Source organism: Pelodiscus sinensis, chromosome 2, assembly GCF_049634645.1.
Source record: "Pelodiscus sinensis isolate JC-2024 chromosome 2, ASM4963464v1, whole genome shotgun sequence".
NCBI classification, from domain to species: domain Eukaryota; kingdom Metazoa; phylum Chordata; order Testudines; family Trionychidae; genus Pelodiscus; species Pelodiscus sinensis.
This window is the reverse complement of record NC_134712.1, coordinates 46,781,935-46,809,388: the sequence shown is the minus strand read 5'-3', so window position 1 is coordinate 46,809,388 and position 27,454 is coordinate 46,781,935. Positions and strand designations below refer to the sequence as shown.

General features: G+C 41.5%; 1 protein-coding gene and 1 long non-coding RNA gene across 9 annotated transcripts in view; one reads left to right on the top strand and one right to left on the bottom strand.

Annotated features, from left to right (window-relative positions):
- Nucleotides 1-27,454, top strand: part of RALYL (RALY RNA binding protein like) — a 566,823-nt gene that overhangs the window by 208,077 nt on the left and 331,292 nt on the right. The gene's annotated exons all lie outside the window — the stretch shown is intronic.
- LOC112544055 (uncharacterized) overlaps nt 15,957-27,454 on the bottom strand; it is a 37,082-nt gene continuing 25,584 nt past the window's right edge. Inside the window, exon 3 of the long non-coding RNA XR_012901348.1 lies at nt 15,957-16,130. This is a non-coding gene — a long non-coding RNA (uncharacterized LOC112544055). The remainder of the gene's footprint in view (nt 16,131-27,454) is intronic.

Here is a 27,454-nt window from a genome sequence, read left to right as displayed (position 1 = left end):
GGCACTGTGAGAGGATAGCATTATGGATAGACATGTTTCCAGAGTGACAGTGGGTCTCATAAAGTTTGAATGAGAAACTTTAAATTTTCCTAAACCACCAAATTTAATATAGTCTAAATCAGAGACCCTGTGGAAGTATGAGGAAGCCCTGTATGACAGCTGTTGGGGTCACCGAGGGAGGCAACACAGCCACACTGCAACCCATGATCCTGCTGAGTTTTGCCCTGGAACATGCAGCCATTGGTCCCCCTGCTTACCAATTCTACCTCCGATCACCATTCAGCTTAATACACAGCACATTAATTTTACTATAAACGTATCTAATATTAATGTGTAGAGAGTCACAGTAGCAAGTATGACTACTGGAAACAAATGGTTGCATATAGGAAAAATCCTGCCATGCATTCTAAAACCTATATTTAAGTCACAGGCTGCTCTCACATTTTGTAGAATATTGCTTACCTTACATCCTCACAGTGCTTTATAGCCCAGCTGAGTGTGATCCTCCTTTCATGAAACAAGTATGCTCTCACCTTGTCTCTCATGTGAGGGATTCAGTGTGTTTCTTTGTTCCCTAAGATAAATCAGAACAACCCTTTGTCTTTATTAATAAAAAGGACCTGCCCTGCTGTTTGTTTACTCCTGTAAATATTCTTTCTCGTAGATTTTGCTATTGCTTATTCAGTATCCGCCTTCCACACCCCCCACACTCACTATTCAAATATATATGTAACCGCTCCTGTTGGCTAGCCCAGTGTGAGGTTATTCAGAATAGGGGAAGCTTGTGACTTCTTACACCACTTTGTGGGGGAGGGGGGAGAGGGAAAGGCTAGGCCTGAGGCTGCTTGATATGCTCTGTGCTGTGTATGTGTGAGTGCACCTCAGACCAGACCCACTCCGACAAATCACCAGGAATAGGCTTTATTCTGCAAAAAAACATAGAACAGGAAAACAGTTCAGCAGCCCCTTCTCTCAGCATACAGCCTGTGTGCTGCTTCTAGCACAGTCCTTGCTGAGACCCTGCTGGAGGCAGAGGGCACACCCTGGCAGGAACCAGGAAGTCTCCCAACATGCCACAGTTTGTAGTCCACAGCTTGTAGTTCCCAGGGCTGCTGCTGAAACACACTGGACCTTGGGCTACATATATACACTGTGTGACATAAAATACAGAATTGACTGGCAAGGAGATATGTATCTATTACTTCCTGGTAGGAATCTGAGGTATCTGGTGATCTGACTTTATTTCAAAATAGTATGAACATATTGGAAGTCCTGCTGATGCGGGGGAGGGAGTAGGGGGGGCAGACATATGAGGCAGTTGCCCCCCCAAGTCTGGCAATTCAAATGGCCTCCCAGCCACCACCACCACTGCTACTTCAGGAGATCTGATACTCTAGGATGTAATAGTGTAGTCGAGTAACTGATTAACCAATAAGAAAAGCTTATAGGTTAATGCTATAGACTACATGCCTTTCCCTTCCCCCCCGCCCCTTCCCCCACAACCAGTAAATTTTTTAGCAGGCATGCCAGTAGCCCACCTCAATTCTGGCTCACGTTGGGTTTGGGATGTATCCATTTAAAGTGTATTAGGAGCCGGGTGGGCAGTCAGCCTGGCTCAGTTCCGGTTTGCGCTGGTCCCCCACTTCTGCCTCTTTATCAGAGGCAGCAGCACAGGGCAACAAAAAGCCAGTCCACAAGAGGAACTGGTTTTTAAACTGGCTCCCCTTGCAGACTAGCTCCCGCCTAGCACCTGTGCTGCTGCTGGCCCTGCCTTGGGGGACTATAGAATAGTTGACTAATCAATAAGAATTCATTAGGTTACTCAACTATTCAATTAACCGATATTTAACATCCGTATGATACTCAGGGAAGATTTTTATTTTTTTTTTTATTTTTGCGAATTTGTAATGATTCTTAACTATTTCCTCCATAACAATTTGCAGTTCTAACTTTTGGAATATGAACAGTCTCTAAAATTATACAGTACAAATATTGACATCGAATCACTAGCACTGTCGTTCCTAACTCCCATTGAGAAATTTGAACCCCTAGATCTGTCTTCAATCCAGTTTACCAGGCTTCATGTCTGTGATATTAGGTTCATCCTCCATAGCATCAGAATAATTATTTTTACTCTATGTTTCTTGGTATGGTATCAGAGTATGCAAACTCCCTTCACTTACAATGATTCTCCACTCTTGGGCTACGTCTAGACTACATCCCTTTTTCGTAAAAGGGATGTAAATTAGACATATCGCAATTGCTAATGAAGCGGGGATTTAAATCTCCCCTGCTTCATTAGCATAAAAATGGCTGCCGCTTTTTTCGGCACGGAGCTCTGCCGGAAAAAAGCGCCAGTCTAGACACTGATCTTGTGGAAAATAAAGCCTTTTCCAAAAGATCCCTTATTTCATAGAGGGATAAGGGATCTTTCAGCAAAGGCTTTATTTTCCAGAAGATCAGCATCTAGACTGGCGCTTTTTTACGGCAAAGCTCCGTGCCGAAAAAAAGCGGCAGCCATTTTTATGCTAATGAAGCGGGGGAAATTTAAATCCCCCCTTCATTAGCAATTGCGATACGTCTAATTTACATCCCTTTTACGAAAAAGGGATGTAGTCTAGACGTAGCTTTGGTGATTTATTTTTCTGTATAATACATCTATAACATAAATATTCATTGCAAGTAAGACAGAAGTATTGCTGGTGCTTAATAAAGTTCTGAGTGTTGTATGGATCACTGTTTACTAATATATGCATGCAATAATGGTATGAACACCATTCATGAGTAAGTCAATTAGTTGTTATATGTTAGATTAGAATTTCCCATGTGAGTATATTGATCAAACATATTGGGGCTAGTGGAATGGCTATTAAATACCTACAATGCTTGAAGTCAATGTTAAACAGTACAGGAAGGAAACACAATGGCTTTCCATATAACTGCAGAAAAGGATCTGGGGATTACAGTAGTTGAGAGGCTAGTTATGAGTCAGCAGTGTGCCCTTGTTGCCAAGAAGATTAAGTGGCACATTGGGTTGTATTACTAAGAACATTGCCAGCAGATCCAGGGAAATGGTTAATCCCATCTATTCAGCAGTGGTGAGGCCACATCTCTAGTATTCCATCCAGTTTTGCTGTCTTCTCCCACTACAGAAAGGTTCTGGACAAATTGGACAGAGTCTAGCAAAGGGCAACAAAACAATTAGGGGCCTGGGGCACATGACTTATGAGGAGAGGCATATTTGCCTGTAATGTGCATATTTTAGTCTGTAAAAGAGAAGAATGAGGAGGGATTTAATTGCATCCTTCAACTACCTGAAGCGGGGCGAGGGGGGGTGAGGGGGGAAGAGGTCAAAAGAGGGTGGAGAGAGGCTCTTCCGGTGGTGGGAGATAAATGAACAAGAAGAAATATTCTCAAATTGTAGTGGGAGAGGGTTAGGTTGGATATTAAGAAAAACTCTTTTCACTAGGAGGGTGGAATTAGTTGCTCAGAGAGATGGTAGAATCTCTATCCTTTAAGGCTTTTAAGGCCAGGCTTGACAAAGCACTGGCTGGAATTATTTTGTGGGGTTTTGTCCTGCTTTGAGCAGGGGATTAGGCTTGATAGCCTCCTGGAGTCTCTTCTAACCCTAATATTCTATGATTCTAACTACTAACTAGTTATACACTAGAAAGACAGTGTCAAAGATCCTGCAACTTGTGAAACACGTATATGCCTTGATAAATATATCTGTGTCCAATCATCATTCTGATATTTCACCAAAAGTGGAAAATGTCATATTTGGTCTTCTATCAAAAAATAATAGCAGCTAGTTATTGGAGTTATTGAAGAATGTTTGTCCAGGAAACATTTTTTGAATTAAGAAGCATGTGCAGAGAAGCTGACAGGCTCTGTGGGCCTTTGGACTAGGTGTGTGGGAGGGGCGGGAACAGGGACAACCAGTCCTCAGCACTGCTTGGCACACATGGCATGGTGTCCTCACCTCCTCAGGCAGCCCTAGGAGCTGGGACTCCAATGGTCATATAAAGGACCTGGGTCTCCAGGTAGCACCACTGCCACAGTAGCCTTTGAGTTGTTGGGCCCCAGGGCAATTGCCCCCTTTGTAGCCTCCATCCCCAGTCAGCAGGCCTGAGCAGGTGGAATATTGGTTTTCAAAATTGATGCAGGTGAAATAGGTCACCAAAAATTGGATGAATCTCAGCTCTGAGATACAGCCATCACTGAACTCGATCAGCATCCACTTATTCAGATTATGTACACAATCTGGTGCAGATGCAGACTTGAGCATCAATGACTAAAGTTCTGGGACTGGATATGACCAGAAAAGATGGCACAAATGTTATTTATTACAGAAGTAACATTCCGTCAGTAACAATGACTTGAGCAAAGGGGATTCCAGCTGTCTGGACTAGACAAGCACTAAAAGAACTGAGCAGTGGGTGAAAAATAGCCTGTTAGGCAGAAAAGTAACTTGTTAATATGTAAAGACTATAGAATATTTTACAATTTCCTTTTACCGTATGTTTCCAGATCTTTTTACTTGCATGTATGTATAAAATTGTGTTAAATAAGCTTCAGTTAGATCTAAATGCTTTGTGCTATTAAGATGTTGAACTGATGCCAGCAGCCTAGGGTGCACTGCTTGCACACAGGTTTGTTTTGGGTGTCCAGAAGAGAAGCATCTAGGAAAGTAAGTGCCAGCAACCAACAGAGCAGGGAAGATTTATCCTAGTAGTCATAGACAAGTCTCTCTGACATTGTAAGCAGGTGGTAGTGATTTATCCTGGACACCTGGTTACTCTTCAGGTAACCTTGGAGAGTGCTGCACTTGTGTCTGACACAGTAAACCTTGTTTTGCCAGTATATGAACTAGAGATCAAAAGAAGACTAAAGAGTTGAACAGCTGTCCAGACAGGCTGGCACAGACAATCTCAGTGGAGGAATCTAAAGAAATTAGGCCTTCCACATCCAGGGAATGGTGAGCTGTAGGGAAAAGCTAGATATGAATGCAGTATTCATCATTGCTTTATTTGCTCTCTGACATGATTTTGTTCTAAACAAGTAGTTTGATTACTAATTATCACTGTTGTTGCCCCAGAGGGAATAGAACAGCAGGCTCTAAGCCCAACTCAGGCCTGTGGAGGGGATCACAGTGGAAACCCAGCACCTGGTCTCAGAGCGAAAGACACCTGTTTCCACTACAGGAAAGAGATGACAGCCTGAGACGTGGAGGTACTGTGCTCAGAGGGTATGCACCATAGCCCACAGTAACAGGCCTCTGAACATGGATCAATGGACCAAGCTAGCATTCCTCACACTAAAAGTATCTGCACCTTGAAATTGTGGCTCAAGCTGGTTCTGAATCCTTGCTGTCTCTGGCAGCTTCAGAGCCTGAATGCTAAATTTAGAGTGGTAGCATGAGACTGAGAGACTTGCTTCTTGTGGGCTGTGTAGACCTATCCAGAGAGCACTCTAGCCCAGTAACTCTGATAGCTTTTACACTCTCTTGGTATGTCTACACTACCACCCTAGTTCGAACTAGGGTGGTAATGTAGGCAATCGGAGTTGCAAATGAAGCCCGGGATTTGAATTTCCTGGGCTTCATTTGCATAAAGCCGTGCGCCGCCATTTTTAAAGGTCCTCCGTTTTTCTCATCACATTTTGGATGATCATTTGTATCTCTTCCACTGAATCTTCAGACCTCTAGACATTCACCAATTTTAAATTTTGCCCACTTCAGAGTCCTTTAAATACTTTATGTATGGCCATTCTCTATTTTGCTGCCCTAGAAGCAGCACTAGTAAGGCACAGATAATGCTGTGAAACTTAGTTGCAGTTAAGCTCTCTTTTTCTGCTTAGGAAAATGCAGTGCTGGCAGCCCTTTGTAAGATGCAATATACCTCTGCTTCCTGAATCAGCCCTATATGTTTGCTGACATGTTGGTAGCAGAAAAGGAGAAAAAAATGAGGCCATATCATAACCTGCTCTCCAACCAGCTTGCTTTCAATGGGTTGGGGACAGAGCCTTGCTTTCCGTGCACTCATGTGTAACCCACACACCTAGTGAGTGTGATTCACTGTCCCATGTAGTGGCACTTACACTGCTTACAGTGAGAGATAAGAACAAGGGAGCTCTACATCCTGAACTGAGATGCAGCTGGCTTTATAGTTCAAGCAGTGGAGGCTCCTACACTAAGCTCCAAAACTCACAGGTTCAAATCTGCTCACAGGTGGTTATAGAAGCACATATGTGGGTCCAGGAGCACCTTGTGTAGTAAAAGAAGAAAATGGAGGAAGGGGCCTCATCCCCATGAATGTGTCCTAGAGCAATGTAGGCAAAGAAGAACCAGTGTCTGTTTTTCACAAAGAAACATAAAATTGACCATCTTGTTTTTTAAAGCTAAAATTATTGTAAAAAATGTTCATTTTGCTTAACTTTTTTCTGAATACCATTTCAAAATATGCTTTTGTGGAAAATATTTGCTATCATTCATTTTCTAAATCTAGCCCTAGGTCTGTTACTGGTACATGTCGTATCTAATTAATAACGAAGCATAATGAAACAGACAATGAAAGCAACATGCTTTTTAAAAACAAAACACACATGTGACTGCCTGCTAAAAGCACCTGCAGCTCTATAGTCATTGAATCATAGAATCCTAGAGCTAGAAGAGATCTCAGGAGTCCATCAAGTTCAGGCCCCTGCCCAAAGCAGGACCAATCGCAACTAAATCAACCCAACCAAGGCTTTGTCAAGCCGAGACTGAAAAACTTCCATAGGTAACCCATTCCATTATCCTCCTAGTGAAAAAGTTTTTCCTAATTTCCAACCTAGATCTCCCCCACTATAACTTGAGACCATTGCTCCTTGTTCTAATATCCGTCACTACTGAGAACAGCATCTCTCCATCCTCTTTGGAACCTCCCAACTGGAAGTTGAAGGCTGCTATCAAATCCTCCCTTACTCTTCTTTTCTGCAAACTAAACAAACCCAAATCCCTCAGCCTCTCCTCCTGGGTCACGTGCTCCAGCCCTCTAATCATTTTGCTGGACCCTCTCCAGTCTATCCACATCCTTTCTATAGTGGGAACCCCAGAACTGGATGCAATACACAAGGACTATGTCTACATTGGCACCCTTTTCCGGAAAAGGGATGCTAATGAGACAAGTCGGAATTGCAAATGCCTCGGGGGATTTAAATATCCCCCGCGGCATTTGCATGAACATGGCTGCCACTTTTTTCCGGCTCGGGGCTTTGCCGGAGAAAAGCGCCAGTCTAGACGGTATCTTTCGGAAAATAAAGCCTTTTCCGGAAGATCCCTTATTCCTCTTAAAATCAGGAATAAGGGATCTTCCGGAAAAGGCTTTATTTTCTGAAAGATCCCATCTAGACTGGCACTTTTCTCCAGCAAAGCCCCAAGCCGGAAAAAAGCGGCAGACATGTTCATGCAAATGCCGCGGGGGATATTTAAATCCCCCGTGGAATTTGCAATTCCGACTTGTCTCATTAGCATCCCTTTTCCGGAAAAGGGTACCAATGTAGAGACAGCCGAGATGTGGCCTCACCAGAGCCAAATAAAGGGGAATAATCACTTCTTTAGATCGGTTGGCAAAGCTCCTCCTAATGGAACCTAATATTCCATTTGCCTTCTTGGCTACAAGGGCACACTGCTGACTCATATCCAGCTTCTCATCCACTGTAACCCCCAGGTCCTTTTCTGCAGAATTGCTACTTAGCCAGTCAGTCCCCAGCCTGTAACAATGCTTGGGATTCTTCCATCCCAAGTGCAGTACTCTGCACTTGTCTTTGTTGAACCTCATCAGATTTCTTTTGGCCCAATCCTTTAATCTGTCTAGGTCACTCTGGACCCTATCCCTGCCCTCCAACATTTTACCTCTCCCCCTAGCTTAGTGTCATCCACAAACTTGCTGAGGGTGCAATTCATCCCCTCACCCAGGTCATTAATCAAGGTGTTGAACAAAACCATCCCTAGAACCGATCCTTGGGGCACTCCTCTAGAAACTGACCACCAATCTGACATCGAGCCGTTAATCACTACCCATTGGGCCTGACAGTCTAGTCAGCTTTCTGTCCATCTTACAGTCCATTTATCCAATCCATACTTCCTTAATTTGCTGGCAAGAATATTGTGGGAGACCATATCAAAAGCTTTGCTAAAGTCAAGGTATATCGCATCCACCAACTTTCCCATATCCACAGAGCCAGTTATTTCATCATAGAAGCTAATCAGATTGGTCAGGCATGACTTGCCCTTGATGAATCCATGTTGACTATTCCTGATCTCTTTCCCCTCTTCCAAGTGCATCAAAAGGGATTCCTTGAGGATCCCCTCCATGATTGTTCCAGGGACTAAGGTAAAGCTGACTGATCTATAGTTCTCTGGATTGTCCTTCTTCCCTTTTTTAAATCATCCAGGATCTCACCCGATCTCCATGAGTTTTCAAAGTCCTCTGCAAGTCTCTCTTCTTTCAGTGACACCAGTGTAGCTTAAAGCAGAATTTCTCCTGTTGTTTTTAAATGTATAGTTGCATTGAGAAACGCATAAAGCCGAAATATGTCCTCATGTGCACAAATTCATCTGGCACCCTGTGCCAGTATTTGAGCACAGAATTTCCTCATGAAGGACTCTTCATAATCTGTGGCCATGGGACCCAACTCAGATCTGGTGTGAGGGGGGAGGAGGGGATAATTCTACTGAAGTCAAGAGAGCTGTTCCTTTGTACACTCCTTTGTACACTAGATTCAAATCTTGCTCACAAAGGATAAAGGCTAAATATGTATCCATAGCGTATGCAAGAAAACAAAAAAATCTGATTTTCTCAACTTTTCTAGAAAAATCAATGCCATTTTAACATAACCATCTCAGGAGAGAGAGGAAAAAATTGCATTTGTATTGTCATAGTGTACTGTTGTGTATTTCTATGAGCCTCTGCAGAGCTACAAAGCTGAAAACTAGATCTGTGATATCTCAACTGCTGAATACTATAACTGATCATTGTACTTTGTGATGCTTACTTTGTAAGCTCTGAAACAGCATGTTACAGTGCATTTCTTCAACAATTCTTTTCTGCTATGATTTGCTTTTGAATGATTTAAGCAGCCTATTCTCAAAAAGGAATACCAAAAAATCCAATTACTACTATGCTAGCATGCTTTTGAATCTCTAGCATTAGAATACAATATATTGTATGTACGATTCTGTACCTTTTGCACACAAGCACAATTTCTCTATGTATTACAGCACTGTAAGAATGCTCCTTTTTATGCCAGAATTAAAATAAATCAATTCTTATTATTTACTCCACTAATATTTGCTTTAGAAACATATTTATACACACAAATAAATCATATAAAACCTCTTTAATTTTAAGTGCTAAGGCAAGAAATACCAATTTGACTTGTAGATCTTCTACCTATAGTTATACAGATGACAACAATGCAAAAATGTAAGCTTCTTTATGAATTTGATGACTGATTTTTCCATTGCCTTGCACCTTATGTGATCATTTACACATGTGCATAGTGGGTAGATGATATCATTATCTTGTATGGTAACATTTTATATTCACTTTGTACAGGTAACAGTTATTCTACAAGGTGCCAACCTATAGCTAATCAGACCCATAACTTCTTATGCACAACTAGCCTATGTCTAGACTGGCATGATTTTCTGGAAATGCATTTAACAGAAAAGTTTTCTGTTAAAAGCATTTTCGGAACAGAGCGTCTAGATTGGCACAGACGCTTTTCCGCAAAAGCACTTTTTGCGGAAAAGTGTCCGTGCCAATCTAGACGCGCTTTTCCACAAAAAAGCCCCGATCAGTGCTTTTTTGTGGAAAACAAATCTGAGCTGTCTACACTGGCACTTTAGCGCAAAAGTTTTGCGCAAAAGGACTTTTGCCCGAACGGGAGCAGCATAGTATTTCCACAAGAACATTGACAATCTTACATGAGATCATCAGTGCTTTTGAGGAAATTCAAGCGGCCAGTGGCTGATTTATCCGGAAAAACTGGCCAGTCTATACACAGCCCTACTGTATGTACTATAAAACATATCTTAATCTGAGCCTGAATTATAGCAGTATTTTTACCATTAATGTTCAGGTTAAAGTACAGTTTGAGAGGAAACTAAGTTTTCAAAGAGCTTTAACATTTGCATGCAATTCATTTTCTCGGACAGCTATATGCGTTGATAAAATAAAGAAGCTTTGTTTGCAGTTAGCTAGTTTGTCCATGTATATAAACAGATGCATGCACTTATTGTGAACACACACAAAAACAGGCCTTCAAATGTAAGCCTTCTCTATCTTCTGACGTCACAATGTCTTTTGACATGTCATAATGACATTTGTAGCTGGTGTGCTCTGTTTTTAGACTGACATTTTCAAGTTTTTTTAAATAGAAATCTAGTATTCCAATCCATGAGTTATAGGTTAGACCACTCTGATCTGGCACCCTTGAGATGTGACCTGTCCCAAATGAGAGAATTTGCCAAACTAGGGGAGATCCTCTGCTACTGACCCCCCTCCAGCTCACCGCCCCTCCCTGCTGCTGGTCCCAGCTGCCTCTGCCCCCTCCCCATGCTGGGCTGCTGTGCTTCTGTGGCCCCAGCATCCCAGACTGCTGAGGTTATGGCCCTGCTCTCAGGGCTGCCGAGGTGCCGCATACTTGACACTACTGGTGGGTCTCCAACTCAGTCCCAGCCCTGCTGGGCTCCCAGCTGCTTGTTCTCTTGCTGTTCCTGGACCAGAGAGTCCCGGTTTTGGGAGGTCCAACCTATACAAGGTCAGGTGTTTATAGGGTTCTATATAGGTTTTCTATGAGACTAAATGTGCATGAAGACAAACTCTGTATAAACTAGAAAGTTTGTCTTTCACCAACAGAAAGAGGGAATGACCGACTGGTTAGGACCCTAAGCAAGGTGAGGGTGCTGGCTCCACACTCCCAGAAGGGTTGGGGCTTCTGACAGAAAGGATGGGCTGGGGCAAATTATCATTTTGTTACAATTTTGGGGGGGGGGGGGTAATGATGCTATTTCCTCCCCAAATGGAACAGTTTATTTCCAGAAATGTAGGATTTCCCAAGGAACAGAATTTCCAAGTTTGAATTAGCTCTAGTGAAGAGTGTATTAGCACCGTAGTATAACAGTTTGCCAGACTTGTCACAGCAGCTGATGATCAATGTTGTGCCAATGATAATAGCTCGAGGTGGAAGGCTGATCATGTCATTCATAACTGTCCAAGAAGCTGAGTATGCAAGATGCCTTGTTTATGTATCATCAAGTATGATCCCCTCAAACACATGTGCATGGATTAATGCCTTGAAATAGGTGGAAATGGCTCTCTTACAATATTTCTCTGCTGAGGCCCTCTGTGGCATTATTATAACAGCCATTATTTCGAATTAACTTTAATAGTGTCTATACATGCAAACCTCTATTTCGAAATTAATTCGAAATAGCGGAGCGCTTAATTCAAATTTGGTAAACCTCATTCTACGAAGAGTAATGCCAAATTCAAAATAGCTATTTTGAATTAAGTGCAGTGTAGACATTTAATTCGAAATAGGGGGCCTCCAGCCCTTCCCAGGGAGCCCTGGCGGCCACTCTGGGCACAACTAGAAAACTCCTCTCCTCTCCCCCAACCCCAGAGCCATTAAAGGGGTAGACTCTGGTCACAGTGTCTGTGCCAGCTCCAAGCCTGCCAGCCGAGAGCCAGCAGTGGCCACCAGGGCCCCTTACCCAGTGGCCTCAAAACATGAGCCAGCAAGCCACTGACAGGGGCTGGAGAAGGTGGGCGCCTTCCTGATCCAGGATGGAGATCATGGACATTATTCAGGTTTGGGGGGGATGACCCCAACATCCATAATCTCCATGCTAGATGGAGGAATGCTGCCGTCTATGGCAGGATAGCTGCCAGCCTGGTCACCAAAGGCCACATGCGAACCCAGGAGCAGGTTTGCATGAAAATCAAGTTGGTCCAGCGAGACCCCCAACTCTGGGCCCTGAGCTACCCCTCCCCCTTCTTCCCCTTGCTTCCCCCTTCCAGCTCCCTCCTTCCAGGTTTCCCCCTCCCCTCTCCTACCCTCTTTCTTCCCCCTCCCACCTCCTTTTCCCAGTCTCCCCAGAGATTCATCCTTCCCCACCCCCAGCTTTGTTCAATAAACCCAGTTTCTATTTTTGAACATAGATGTCTTTTATTTGACATCAGGAAGGGGGGCTAGGAAGGGGTAAGTGGAAAGACGTGAGGGAGGAATGGGGCACAAGCCCCTGGTGGGGAGGACCAGGGTGGCTCTGAGAGCTCCTCGGGGTGAATGCTTTCCCGCAGGGCCTCCTGGATCCGGACAGCCTCCTGATGGACCCCTCTGGATGGCAGCCTGCAGCAAGTGCAGCCGGGCTGATAGCAACGACCCCATGAGATACACTGGTGTGCTCAGGGGCAGCTCTGGCTCCATATGGCCGAGTACTGTGGTGTCCCAATTGTGGGCACTCAGGGCACTCCAAGACAAGATTACTTTGCTGTTCCTTATCGAGGTAGACAAGCAAGCGGGGAACCCTGAGAACTGTCTGTCCGGGATGGGGATAGTATCCCTTTAAGCACGGAGCTCAGTTAGCCTCAGGCAGCATCCCCACAACCTAAATCCTAACCTGATGCCCTGCCAGCACTGGTTCCGGCCAGCCTTAGCTTCAGTGTGGACGTGCTATTTTGAAATAGCAAAACGCTAATTCGAAATAATTTTTGTGTGTTGATGCGTTATTTCGAGTTAGCTTAATTCGAATTAACTATTCCATATTAAGTTAATTTGAAATAGCGCTGTAGTGTAGACGTACTCTTAGAGTAGCCCTGAAGCTACAGTAACTTGCTCCTATGTCCAGGAAGGCCTCTGCTTGACCCTAGCATATGATCCCGTCTTACATCCCCCTAAAACTTGGTTGAAATCATGTAACAGGTACCAGCTCCAGAACACATTACATATAAATATGATGTCTGGAAATATTTGCTGAACAACTTCATGCTAGACTAGCAAAACTTTTGTCCCGCTGTTTATTAGTGAATCCTAGGGACACACAATCCCAATATATTACTGTACAGTAAATTGGGGCAGTCCATGGCTTTCACCACATCCAGAGCATCCAGACTTATTCCCAAGAATTACCCTTTCCCCTGAGTATCAAAAGATATATAAATTACAAAGATATGAAATCATTGAGTGCTTAGAATGAGAAATATATGGCTGGGGTAAATTGAAGGCAACCTTCTTCTTCCACTTATGCAAGGCCCACTTTTGCAATACTTATTTACATGAGTTATTTTTATGTAAATAGCCTCATTGATTTCAGCGGTACTGCTTACCAAAGAATGGCTGCAGGACTGGAATCTTTGGAAAGAATTACTTTTTAATCGGAAGAGTTGAGGGATATTCAGGAGACTAGAGGAGAAAAACTTTACCCCCAAGCCTGGAGTATGTTTCCTAAGAACCAACCTGGTTTTAATTCCCCTTATCACAACACAAGGAAATTCAATGGTTGGGGGTGAAGGAAAAGGAAAGCAGGCCATTTCATATTCCTTAAAAGAAGATGCTGCATAGTAACTATTTAACACCAGGGATGTTCTCTTCAATAGAAGAATTACCTAAAGTTGAAATTGCAGTTGGTAAGAAACAACCTGGTTTTAATATACATATAATCAATGTGAATTATGAATATAAGAAGAATATCATAATTAGAAATCCGCCAATTTCTAACTCTGCCTTCTTAATGTTTTTCATATAGTTGAGCCAGGTTTGACTGTGAAAATGCAATCATCACAAGGTATTAGATTTAAAAATCCTACTCTGACTGCCCTCTAAAAAGTGCAGGGTGTTTATCACAATGAATTAAAATATTATTCCAATTAAAGGTGGCACTTATGGTAGTGGTGCTGCATAAGGTTAAATATACAGCCAAAGGTATAATTTACTAATGCAACCTCTTATAGACAACTGAAATGTCATCTCATTAATTTGCTGAAACCTCCATATTGGTACCATGTACAAATGATACTAAATAAAATTATTGGAATTTCAAATGAGACAGTGTTCAGTCACTAATGCAAAGATATTTAAACCAACTATTACATCTAACTGCTTTGTAAAATCTATAGCATATGGTTGATCAACTAGGAAAATCAGTAGTAATCTCTTCAGAAACTCCGAAGTTATTTATAATTTGTTAATGAATTACATTAGTCCTTGAAACTCAAGTCAATATTAGAGCCCCATTGTGCAAGGTGCTATTTAAAGACAGAATGACACATTCCCTGTGCCAAAGAATTTATAATCTAAAGCCTTGATACTCTTGGTTGCACTGTGTGGATTTAGGAGCCTCTAGAGAGTAACTTCTAAGAGAAGGACCTACCTTAAAGCACAATGTAACTGGCATTATAGCCACAGGAAAAAGGAGGGAGCAAGGAATAGGAAGAAAAAGAAAATAAGAACTCTTGGGCTAGACACTTTTCTGGAAAAACTTGCCAGCTGTCTACACTGGCCGCTTGAATTTCCGGAAAAGCACTGATGATCTCATGTAAGATCATCAGTGCTTTTCCAGAAATACCATGCTGCTCCCATTCAGGCAAAAGTCTTTTTCCGAAAGACTTTTGCGCAAAAGGGCCAGTGTAGACTGCACAGTACTGTTTTCCACAAAAAAGCCCCGATCGCAAAAATGGCGATTGGGGCTGTTTTTGCAGAATACCGCGTCTAGATTGGCCACGGACACTTTTCTGCAAAAAGTGCTTTTGTAGAAAAGCATCCTGCCAATCTAGATGCGCTTTTCCGAAAATGCTTTTAACAGAAAACTTTTCCGTTCAAAGCATTTTCGGAAAATCATGCCAGTGTAGATGTAGCCTTGTAGTATAGACACACTATATACACATGACAGGGAAAATCCTTTCATGGATCAGTAACTGGCTAAAAGATAAGCAACAAAGGGAAGAAATAAACAGTTTTCACAGCAGAGAGGGTAAATGGAAGGGACTCCCAGAGATCTGTCCTGGGACCAGTGCTGTTCGACATATTTGTAAGTAATTTGGAAAAAAAGGTGAATGGTGAGGTGGCAAAATTTGCAGATGATGAACTTTACTCAAAATAATTATGGCCAAAGCCTATGAAGACTGACATAGGGATCTCAGAAAACAGAGCAACTAAATGGCAGGTGAAACTCAATGTTTATATACATACAGTAATGTTTATTGTAGATCGTAATCTGAAATAGATGTGCAAAAATGATGGGATCTGAATTAGCTGCTAGTACTCAAAAAAGAGATCTTGGAGTCATTGTGGGTAGTTCTCTGAAAACATCTGTTTAATGTGCACTGTCAGTCAAAAAAACCAACAGTTAGGGAAGTGATGGAATAGAGAGAAAATTATCATGACATCACTATATAATCCATGGTACAACCACACCTGGAATATTATGTACAGTTGTAGTCACTCGATCTCAAAAACAGATATGTTAGAACTGGAAAAGATAAAGAGAAGGTCAACAACAATGATTAAGGATATGGAATAGTGTCTGTATGAGGAGAGATTAAAAAGTCTGTTACTATTCATCTAAAAGAAGACAACTAGGAGTCTAAAAACTCATTAATGATGTAGAGCAAGTAAATAAGGCAGTGTTATTTACTCCTCACAACACAAGAATTTCACCTGATGAAATTTATAGGGAGGAGGCCTAAAACAAACAAAAGGAAGCACTTCTTCACCCATTGCAAAGTCAACATGTGGAATTTGTTGTTAGGGAATGTTGTGAAGGCCAGAAGTATAACTGGGTTAAAAATAAGTATTAGATTTTCTTCCTTCCCCTTGTAACACCCTTTTAGATATTTGAAAACAGCTATCATGTTCCCTCGCAGTCTTCTTTCCAAAGTAAACAAGCCCAATTTTTTCAGTCTTTCCTCATAGCTCATGTTTTCTAGATTTTTAATCATTTTTGTTGCTCTTCTTTGGACCTTCTCCAATTTTTCCACATCTTTCTTGAAATGTGGTATCCAGCACCGGACACAATACTCCAGTTGAGGCCTATCAGCGCAGAGTAGAGCAGAAGAATGACTTATCGTGTCTTGCTCATGACACTCCTAGAATGAGAATGAAGAATATGATGGTCATCAGAAATCAGAAGTTACAGCAATCTTTAAGAAAAGTGGTGGCTGAGAATAAATTAGCTTTTATCACAAATCTCTCCTAAAAAACACGAGAATGATAACTTGAGAAACCAATAATTCAAAGGCTGGAAGTCATATTTTTAAAAGTGTGCTGCACCCATTTGCAGGATGCTGAGCTCTTCAGAAGAATCTGATCCTGCATTTTCATCTGAGTGGCACCTCAGCAACAAACCATTCCAGTTTTGCACATTCCTAAGAGCCAGTGGTAAAAGTAAATTAACATTTCTTACAGGTAGTGTCTATTGCAAACCCATGTCCCTGCCCACTCTTTAAACAGCTTCCTGCTGGCTTTTGTTGCAGCTCAACCAGCAGGGGTGTAGTAAGGGGGGTAGCAGAGGCAATTGCACCCGGGTGCCACGCTAGGGCAAGCACAGGGAGGACAGCACGGGCGGGTCTGACATGTGTTGCGGCTGCTGCGATGGGGCTGGGAGGTCCCAGACTTGCCCATGCCTTTCTCCCTGCGCTCACCCTAGCGTGGCTCTCGGAAGCAACTTCCCTCCTTTGCATCCCCACTTGCTACACCCCTGTCAACCAACTCTTGCTGGAGCTATGCACAAGGCTGCACCCGATTACTTTCAGCTCTGCTAAGAGCTCAATGTTACTGGTGGAACCCCTGTATATCTAAAGTCTGTGGTGAGGAGAGATCTTATAAATCTATTTACCATGGAAAACTGCAGAATTTGCATTTTAACAGAGAATTTTCCGTTTTTTACATTTTGTGAAACAACAAAACCCCATATACAATAGAACCCTGTTTATCCAAGTCCTCATTATTCAGCTGTTCTCATTAACTAAATTGGGAAAGTTAGCCCAAGTTCCGGGCAGTGGGGCCTCAGACTGTTAGCCGTAGGTGGCAAGGCTCCCTACTGTGGCTAATTCAGCATTTCATTTTAGTTGTGCAAAAACATGGTTAAAATACATATATTTATCGCAGATAATTTTTTAATCTTGAAAAACTAAAATACTTGGTAGTGAGGTATAGGAGGCGAGAAGTTTTGTAGTGTGTATAATATCAAAAGTGTTATGGAAAACCTAAACTGTCTATAACATACACTCAGCAGATGTTAATGGCCAGAAATACAGTAAAGCTAATAAAAGGACTACGTAATTTGATTATGCTGCAGTTTACATTTACACTGAAAGAAGATGGTTAGGAAGATGTCTGCTTAAAAGAGCCCAGGAGATTTGGAGAAACTTTGACAGGAGAAATCAGAAGTGTGCAGTCCGGTGAAGAATTAAACTACTGGGAGTAATAATATGGGCTGATGCACTCAATATAGCAGTAATGCCCTCCGAGAAGGATAGGAAATAATTCAGTTCCTCTAGGCTGCACGGAAGCTAAATACAGTATGACAAGAAATAGTAGCAGTACTCATTATGTCTGATTGCTAATTACCCCTTTGAATGATTCAGTTATGCCTGCTACTAGATAATTAGTTTAGTAATTTATGGCTGCAGCACAAACTAGTATTTTAATTTTCACTGCACAGTTTTCACAACACCTACAGTTCAGATAATACCTCCTTTTTTTTATTCAATTTTAAATTGCTTTTTTGATAGCCTATGGAAAAAACATCAATTCTTTCAATTTTCTATCATAGCTTTAATGTTAAATTATGTGCTTTTATGGAATTTTATTCAAACCAAAACTATACAAAGGTAGCAAATATCTTTATGTTCTACTTTGACTATGGTTATTTAGAGATTTTAGACCCGATCCTGCAAACCTTTACTCGCATGATGCGTTTTACTCCAGTGAGTATTTGCATTGCTTGTACTGGGACTAGTCACTTGAATCAAATGAGTCATGTATGTGTTTCCAGATTGGACCATAGCAGCAAATTAATAGTTTGGGGGTTTTGGATTGTCTGTATAATTGCACTGATATTTCTCTGTACGCCCTGATGTGCCAATTCTATATGCAGAGATCAGTCTTTCCTATTACATATAGAAGTCTGTCATGATGAACACTGTGTGGGTACTTGTGTGCATTGTGGGAGGTGCTGGTCAGTGGAATTGAGCACTCTGTGTAATCAGTCCTTTTATTTATTACAAAATCAGCTTCCAGGTTTGAGTGAGCTAGGCATTAGGTAATTTTACAAAGTTATTCAGAGCCATGTATTGAGTAATTTGAGAACCATATTTTTCAGTAGTGAAGTTGAAACCTGGTAATTTGGACAAGCTGAACAATGCACTTGCATTGCCAATTTGGTATAATGTTCTGAAGTAGTGGTGGGTGAATCTCAGAGGATTGTAATAGTTGGTTCGGTTTGTGCCAGCATGAAAAAGTCCAGATGTGTATTGAACCTCATTCAAACTTGAGTTGGAAATATTACCTAGAAACAGCTTATTTGTATTATTTCAGCTCTTCTGCATATGGCCCAGCTTGAAGAAGAGACAGAGGCCCACAAATAATGGAAACCTGATTCAAACAAATTTTGAATCTGCATTATAGGTCAGGGTACAGTGTGAGTCCGGGGTAAAATTTTAGATCATTTCTTCTTGTGACCATTTTTTTTTTTACACATCCTTATTCTACATTAGTTAAAGGGTCAGAGGTTAACATATAGAAGTTAAATGCTCCTTTCTTGCAAGGCTGAATAAACTTAATTTTGTCAAATATTTAATATGGTAAATATTGACGATTTTTGTTTAAATTAGCCTTTTGACCCCAAGAGCCCTTTTGGTAGGGTTTCCTCAGTGGGCCATTCCCCAAGTAAATAATCTCCATCCCAGTTTTCATTGAAAAACAATTAAGTAAAGGCCTAATCATGCAGTTGGTTTTTCCGATAGAGATCTCTGCCTCCATTTGGAAACACTCTGTGCAAGTGGCATGCAGCCTATAGTGGGAGAAGATGTAGAGCCATGCAGCCCTGGAGCAGTCTTTCTCCACAGCCAGCCTAGGCTGCTATGGGCAGAGGCTGCTTTGGGGCAGCCTCCCTCGTTCCCTCTCCCCTCAACCCCGAAGCCTCTGTCCATGGGGAACTCAGACTCCCTGAGAACGGTAACTGCTGATATCCTGCAGGGGGTGACAGAAAGCCAGTCTGTGAAGGGAGCCGGTGCCTGCCTCTGATAGAGAGGCAGAATGTGGGGTGGCATGGGGCTCTCTGGGAGTGGGGCTGGATTGCACTGGCTGCCAATCCTGCCCCCAGGACTATAAGGATGTATGCAGTTAGTTGACTATTCAATTAACCTATAGCTAACATCCCTAATTCAGACCTCTACAGTAATCTACTCATCATCATGGCTGGAGAACTCTACTATCTGGCATAAAGTGACAAGAGAGACTCGTGGCTCCGCAACTTCCTGTTCTTTTGGGGCACCACATTCTTCTAGGGAAAAAATAAGGGAGAATTCTTGTTTTCTTAGGGGCAGGGAAGGGAATTAATTCTACCACGCTGTTGTGTGGACATGCAGTACGGAAGAGAGAGGAAATATATAATGAACACAGCATATTTACTAAAATGGAGTCAGTACTGGAGGTTTCACTAGTACGGGGCAATACTTAGGTGTTGTCCACTATGGAGATGATGCAATATAAGAGCCCACACAGAGTGTACTGTGCAATTTAATTCACCAATGTTTGGAAAGTGTTTGAAGATCATTGGAGGGAAAACACTATCTAGGCACCCAGAACCATCCTGATAGCCATTATTTCAAGTAGATAGTCATGCAAGCTATAGAACAATATGAAATAATCTGTGTAACGAAACTATTTTAACCCTTTTTCAGAGTGGTGTCAATAGCAACAAGGGCCGTGTTCAATAGCTAGGGGTTCTTGTTAACATTACAATACAGTACCAGCTTGAGCACCCACCCAGAAATCCACACGTACGAGTGAATTTGCCAGAATGAAATCTTTCCTAGTGAGATTTACCAATATATTTTTCTACTACGTGTAAAAATGGGATTTTCTTCAGTCCTGCGTATTTTAACATAAACCTGCCATTTATGTCTATATGAGAAATGACTTTAATTTCAGTCTCAAGTTCTTAATTTACTTGCATCCTGTGATGTCACGTGGTGAGTGGAAATGCGAGATTCGGACATTTCCTTTAAAAAAGGAAAAAAAGGGTGAGACCCCAATTTCTGTTTTCCACAGCTTAACTTTTCATCCCCACTTTCTCCACTTCCTGTGTCCCATAGAGACTTGCTGGGTGCATCTAGAGTGGCAAGATTTTGCACAAAAGCAGCTGCTTTTGTGCAAAAACTTGCGGCTTGTCTACATTGGCCGTGAGTATTTGTTCAAGAACGCTAACTTTGTACTGTACAAAATCAGTGGTTCTTGTGCAAATACTCCGACGCTCCCACTCAGGGATAAGCCCTCTTGCGCAAGAATACTTGCGCAAGAGGGCCAGTGTAGACAGCCAAGTTAATTTCTTGTGCAAGAAATCCCGATGGCTAAAATGGCCATCGGAGCTTTCTTGCGCAAGAGAGCGTCTACACTGGCATGGATGCTTTTGCGCAAAAGCAAATCTTTTGCACAAAGGCACGTGCCAATATAGATGCTCTCTTGCGCAAATACTTTTAATGGAAAAACTTTTCCATCAAAAGCATTCGCACAAAATTATGCCAGTCTAGACGCAGCCGCTATGTTTCATCTCAGCTTTTCTTAGTGCAAATTGTCCAATCATGAGAAGAATGAGAAATAAACTAATTCATCCCACATCATTTCAGGCTTCCTCTTCTGCTGTTCTCCTTTTTGTTGAGTCTTTCCTTCCTTCTCTCTTACAATGGCAAGGTCACTCATCATTGCACAATGTTTGGACCTTGTCAGGCTGAGTTCTGAAAAATAACAGTGAATGCTCAAGAATTGGACAATGTGGATTGCAAAGAGCACTAGTAAGAGACAAACGCTTTCTGACCTTGGGTAATTTACATAAATGAACAAGTAGCCAGGAGTCTGTAAAAGGTGGAAATCTCTTATTCTCATACCCTAATCATCCGAAAAGGCACATTTTAAAATCCTAAAACACTGTAAGCATGAAACAATTTTTGCTTAAAATATATTGTTTATTTCTTGGCTATCTCCTTTAGTGTTTAGCATTTCAGCTTTTATATTCCAAAGAAAAAGAAGCTGTGCACTGAACATTGGATTATGACAAGCCTCTTTGCAGAAGTAATTATGTAATTTTCTTGTTCGGGGACAGCAACAGAGATGCTTGGAATATCAAAGCAAGAATAAGGACTCTCAAAATCTTTGCATTACCATTCCTACCACATTAACGCTGTTGCTTACAAATCAGTTGGGACTAGCAGGCAAATATTTAGATTATCGAAATGAGTTTTTCCTTGTGGGCAGCAGTGCAGATTGTTTGGAGGTACAGTATTATTGTGAGAAAAAAATTGGTATTATGAGGTTATCAAGCTTGCTTTATTCTTGTTGTTTTGTTTTCACTGCAATCCAATAACATAATGTCTATGGTTTGTGCTTGCAGCAAGCTGTACTGTCCTCTTACCCAATATTTACCAGCCCTGGATCAATGTTCTAAAGGGCAAACCTGACAATGTTATTTCTGTGAACAGCACGCTTGTGTTTATTACAGAATGAAACTATGCCCTTTATAGCCAACAGTCTTGCTTGAAATATGTGTTCTCTGACCCATTTAATAAATGTTTCCCTCCAGGTTGGACACAGTGACGCTTCTCCTTTACTACGTACACACACAAAAACACACTGCTCCCCATAAGGCAGGATAGCTAAGCATCATCTTGATCTTTCCAACTTTGTTCAGATTGACAGGTTTGGGTATTTTTACCTGCTAACTGGATCTTGGCAGAAGTTTATATTTCTAAAGCTGTGACCCCCTAGCTGTCTGTCCCCCACCCCTTAATATGAGTTTCAACTACTGGCAATAATTATTATAGAAGAATAAACATATACTATACACCAGGAGCTCAGATTTTCTCCTATATTTGGAATGCTCTGCACTGTGCTGCCAGAAGCAAAAACAATTCCAAAGCCAGCATAACAAGCCACAGAAGGATCACTCCAGAGCATGTTATCTTCCAGTGACTCAGATATAGGTGTATGCTAGCCAGGAGGGGGCTCCAGGCTGGGGCCAAAGGATTTACAGTGCAGGAGGGAGCTCAGGCTAGGAAGTTGGGATGTGAATGCAGATTCTGGGCAGGAGTGAGAGTGCTGCAATAGGCTTAGGGTAGGGGTTCAGAGTTGGAGGGGGGCAACTGAGGGACTTTGGGCAGAGGTCTGAGACAGGGGTTTGGAGTGTCAGGCACTAACCTAGGGAAGCTGTCTTTTGGCAAGAGGTGGGGAGAAAGCAGACATTTCAGTGCCACCTGCATTGCCCTGTGCTCTCCTTCAGGCACCGCCCCACAGCTCCTTTGGGCTAGGATTCCTGGCCAATGAGAGCTGCGGGGGCAGAGTCTGCAGGTGAGGGGAGATGTGGTGATGCAGATCCTGCCCAGCAAGGTGAGGACAGCAGTCCTTGGAGCTGCTTCACTGCTCCCAGTCAGAAGGGTGACTCACAAAAAGTGCTGGATTTTTGGTGGCCCGGTGATCTTTTTTATTTATTTATTTATTTTTTGCGCCCTCCCATCCTTATCCCCCACTTTAGCCCGGGGACATGGGCTGCAGCTCCTAAACCCCCTTTCTTAATCCAGCACTAATGGCAACTGTTCTTAAAGCCCACTTTAACCCTTGTTCAAGGGAGGAATGGTAAGGTCCCAGCAGTGAGGTGGCTGAGGGACCTGGATAGAAAAAGAGGCAGGCTTGTAGAAACCTCTCTGGTAGATATTGAATTAAAATGGAATTACCTGCACTGTATGTTTTTATCTGCCAGGTAGAACCAAATACTAATTATAAAGTTGTGGACTGCTTAAACCTCTGTCAAGTGTCTCCTGTCCTGTACGTTTTTTATTTTATTTGTGTGTGTGTGTGTGTGTGTCTGGATAATTTTTTTCCTCTTTAATAAACTTAAGCTTTTGATCACTGTCACTTTTATGCAAATCTTCACAAGGCAAAAAAGTGAAATTTATTTCATGAGCATAGAAGTGTGGCATTATTTTTCTTATGGAAAAATACATGTGTGTGCAAAAAAACACTGAAGCATTTGTTTCGAAAAACCAAACGTGAATTCTCATATAGCATTATGAACTTTTCAAGCATAAAAGGGAAAAGTAGGTCTAAATGAAGGCCTATTAACTTTTAAATCTCCAGACTGTAATATATCAATATAGATAAGTATGTTTTGAGGTCTTTCTGTTACTAATCATTTTTCATAAAGCCACAATGCCCTAAACGGGTGCCTGAATATAATAGGCACATTTCACTAATGAAATAGCATAAACCAGAATGCAGAGTAATAGAGTAGATATAGATTTAAAATTTCACTTTATTTTTATCTGTTGTTGGTTTGTTTACTGTAGGAGATGAATAAGACATTTTCTTTTTAAAGGAAGCTAAATTGGGTGAATGTAGTGGTGCATTTTTAGAAAAGGTTCTTTACTATGTAGGAAAAATGCCAGCTGAAGATTGAAAGGGTTATTATAGATTATCCTAATAAGTTAACTAGTCTTTGCTGAATAAATATGTTGAAAATGTTTTAAACTCTTATTTTGGAGAAATACTTTTCCCATTCTTAATTGTGATTCAGAGACTCCTATCTAGAGCTAGAAACTTGCTGACATCTAATCACTATAGCAGCTAGGTGCTAGGGGAGACTGCAGAACAAGAAAATAGACTTAATTCTAGTCTTTCAAGGTACGTCAAGGGTTTTTTTTAAAGGGTTTTTTCCCCGAAAAAAAGCGTCCAGACTACTTTCGCTTTTGAAAAACCCACTTTCGAAAAAGCGATCAGAAGAAGATATGCAAATTAACACAGAATTTGCATATCTCCTTAAAAAAAACCTAGTGTAGACGTATCCTTAGTGTCCCTGCTTACTACATCTATCTAGGTGTAAGCAGGATCTGAATCAACGCTTCCATTACAACCAGCTGAAATGGGAAAGGAATCCTGAGTGTGGTTATGTTCACTCAGTTTGCTTAGGCCTCCTAGATATTCAATAGCTGTTATGTAAATACAATTCACTCAGGAATGGAAAAGAAATCCAGTATGTGATTATATAAATGCAGTTCACTCAGTTTGCTTAGGTCTGCTAGATATTCAACAGTTAGAATGCTGTTTGTCTGGTTGTAACTAATTTGGCTATTGTGGGGTCACAAACTGTGTTAACCCTAAATGCAGAAATTTTAAGAAATGACCACCAATGCTTGCAGTTATTGGGGGAATGCAGAAAGGTCAGACTGAGTTTAACTCAGTTCAAAGGAGGGAAAAACTCTCAGTGTACAAAATATTGGATGGACAAGGCTTCTTCTGCCAAAACTCTATGAAGTCAACTGAGAAGAGGGCAGAACTCTGGACAAGCAGGCTACATGCCCTCCAAGCATGAGCTATAAGACTGGTTCAACCTCTTTCTCCTCCTTTTCCCCATTCTAATGTTAGAATTAGAACAGACTCTACAAGGAGTCTCTTTATTTTAAAATGTGTTCCAGTGGATGCTAGAGGGTTTTTTTTTTGGCTGCACTGTGCTTTGGGCCAAGAGCTGAAATCACTTGGTTCGGCCCAGAGCCAAATCCATCACAAGGCCAATGAGAGCAGCAACCAACGGGAGCAGCTGGTGGGAAAAGTGTCAGGTGGCCAGCAGGGTGGCTGGCAGGAGCAGCAAGTGGGTGACTTTACCACATGCTTAATGAAGGCAGATGTGATGATGATGTACCTATTAACTCTGGATCTGCACTGACTGTGGGCAAAACCATGAGTGGGGTGTTTGAAGTAGGGGGGAAAGCACACTATCTGAGTTGGGGGTTGAACTAACGATCTTGAAGCAAATGGCATTGTCCTGCGGACTCCGGGGATGGTATTTTGCTTTGGGGTTTACTTTGTTTATATGTGTTTGCATAGATTAATACTAGATTACTGTTATTAAACAGACTGTTCCTATCTCCAACTCAATGCTTCTGAGAGGGGAAGGAGTGCCTCTAAAGATGCCCAGTGGGTAGGTTGAAAATTTCCCAATTTACTGGGTGGGGACTGGAGCTAGCTGGTTACATTGGTCAAGGAACCCCCCTCCCCATATACTGAATCTAGCCCTTCTGGCTGCCAACTGCTACAGGCAGAAGGGTTACATAGAGCATATCACACCACTACCTGATCACTGAAAGGAGCAGGCCAATTATTGGACTAAAAAAAGATCAGGGCCTGAGGAGAGAGATGATAGGAAATAATGTTAAAAAATGGATGTAAGAGAAACTGGAGATATGTCCTGCTTAATTCCCAAAATGTGGCCCCTTCAGTCTCAAAAGCCCATATAAAAAGACCCTTTGTTACATCTCTTCATTGCTGCATTAATGCATGTTTCCCTCTTTGTTCAATGAATTAATTCTCTGTGGGGCCTGAGGGACACAGCATATTTACAGAACCTTTGTTCTACAATATGTTGAAAATAGGTGGAAAACAATTGATGACAAAAAAGGCTTCTGAGATTAAGGGGTGTTTAGGACGGTTAGATTCACAAGTGAGTAATAGACTTTTCCATCCCTTTACAACTGTCCTCTTTCGTTATTATTTCCACTGACCTGGGAATCATGCAAATTCAGCTGAGTCTGCCAGAGCAATGCAGCAATACAATAAAGAAATATGTGAAATTAATTGATGCTTTTGTTACGGTCCAAACACAGTATGTTCTCTGCATATTATGTAACCTCTGAACAGTTACAACAGAGGTACTTTTAAGAATGATCCAAAGATTTCATTCATTAGTTCAACTCTTAAGGGCATTTGTTTTTCAAAGACAATTATACTGAGAATATAAAATGAAATTATCATTCTTTTTATGCCATGAATATTTCAAACCTGATTTTCCTCACCTTACATTATTCTTCATTATATTTAACTTGTAACACTATCTGTCCAATATTCATTTAATTTAGGTAGGTGAATACAAGTTATTTCTAATGTAAAATAAAAATTTTTACTGTCAGTCTGTCAGCAGACCGGCCTTTTGAAAAAAATGAACGTGTACTGGGGAGAAGATTTTACATTTATTTCTATTACATTTTTACTGCCCATAGTTTTATGTAGTGATAGTTTGTGTATCTGTGTGGGTAAAAGAGATAGAAAAAAAGACATCTTATAGTGCAATTATATTTTGTTAAAGGAGCTTTGCTAGGAAAAAAAACAGAACAGCCAAAAATCTGTTTGTAATATAAAATAGAGCTATTTTAAATTAGTAGGAATTGATTACTGGATGAGTAAGTTTGAGTAGAAGCACATCTTGAGCTGACACTTGATGTTGGGGATTAATTGGCACAGTTTAACCTTATTCTATATATCACATGGAATGGAGCAAAAATGAGGAGATGGGGGAAGGAAGGTACAATAACAGTATAAGAGAAGAGGAGAAGCTTCATGGGTTGTAATTCTATCTCATCCCACAAGGCTGTGGGAAAAAAACTACAGTTAAGGATGGTAATCAGTTTTAGAGAGGGTGGCAGGCCAGACCCAATGAAGTCAGAGCTCAGCATGCTCCCCTTCCAAGCCTAGTGGATTTCTAGGATGAAATCTGCATGAGCATTTGCACGTTGTCCCCTTACACAGTCACCAGAGAAACATAGGGTCAACCAATAAAATTACCAGTGCCCCTAACAATAGCATCCTGTGGAATTATTGGAAGTCTCCTACTCAGTATTAGCAGTCCAAAACCCTCTTGGCTTATGACACCTGACAAGACACAATTCATTGTGATTTGTTTGTCTGATCAGTCCTTGGCCTCTCTGCTAAGACTCTTACAAGGGTGCCCATTAATATAAATTCTGATGTGGAAATCTGTTGGCTGGGCATTGGACTGAGACCACAAACTCATTCCAGGTAAAGTACATCTCTTAACACCCTTCAGATTGCAATGAGCTTTGGGGTTACTAACTGGGCCACATTCCAGTTAATGACCTGGCGGAAAATGGCTTCATATGTCATTGACAATATCGGGAATTTTTTTAAACACTAAGTCTACCTGTTTACATTTTGGAAAAAAATGGAATTGTGTTAGCAGAAAATGTACCAATTTCAAGTCTTGGTGTGTCCTATTATCCTGTTCAAATGCTGCATTCAAAACATATTGACTTGTCTGTCAAATGCCTGTGTAGAGGAATGCATGGCTTTGCTTGTATATATTTTATTGATGAAGCATGCAAAAGGGTAAAATTTTAATTTTTGCAAATAA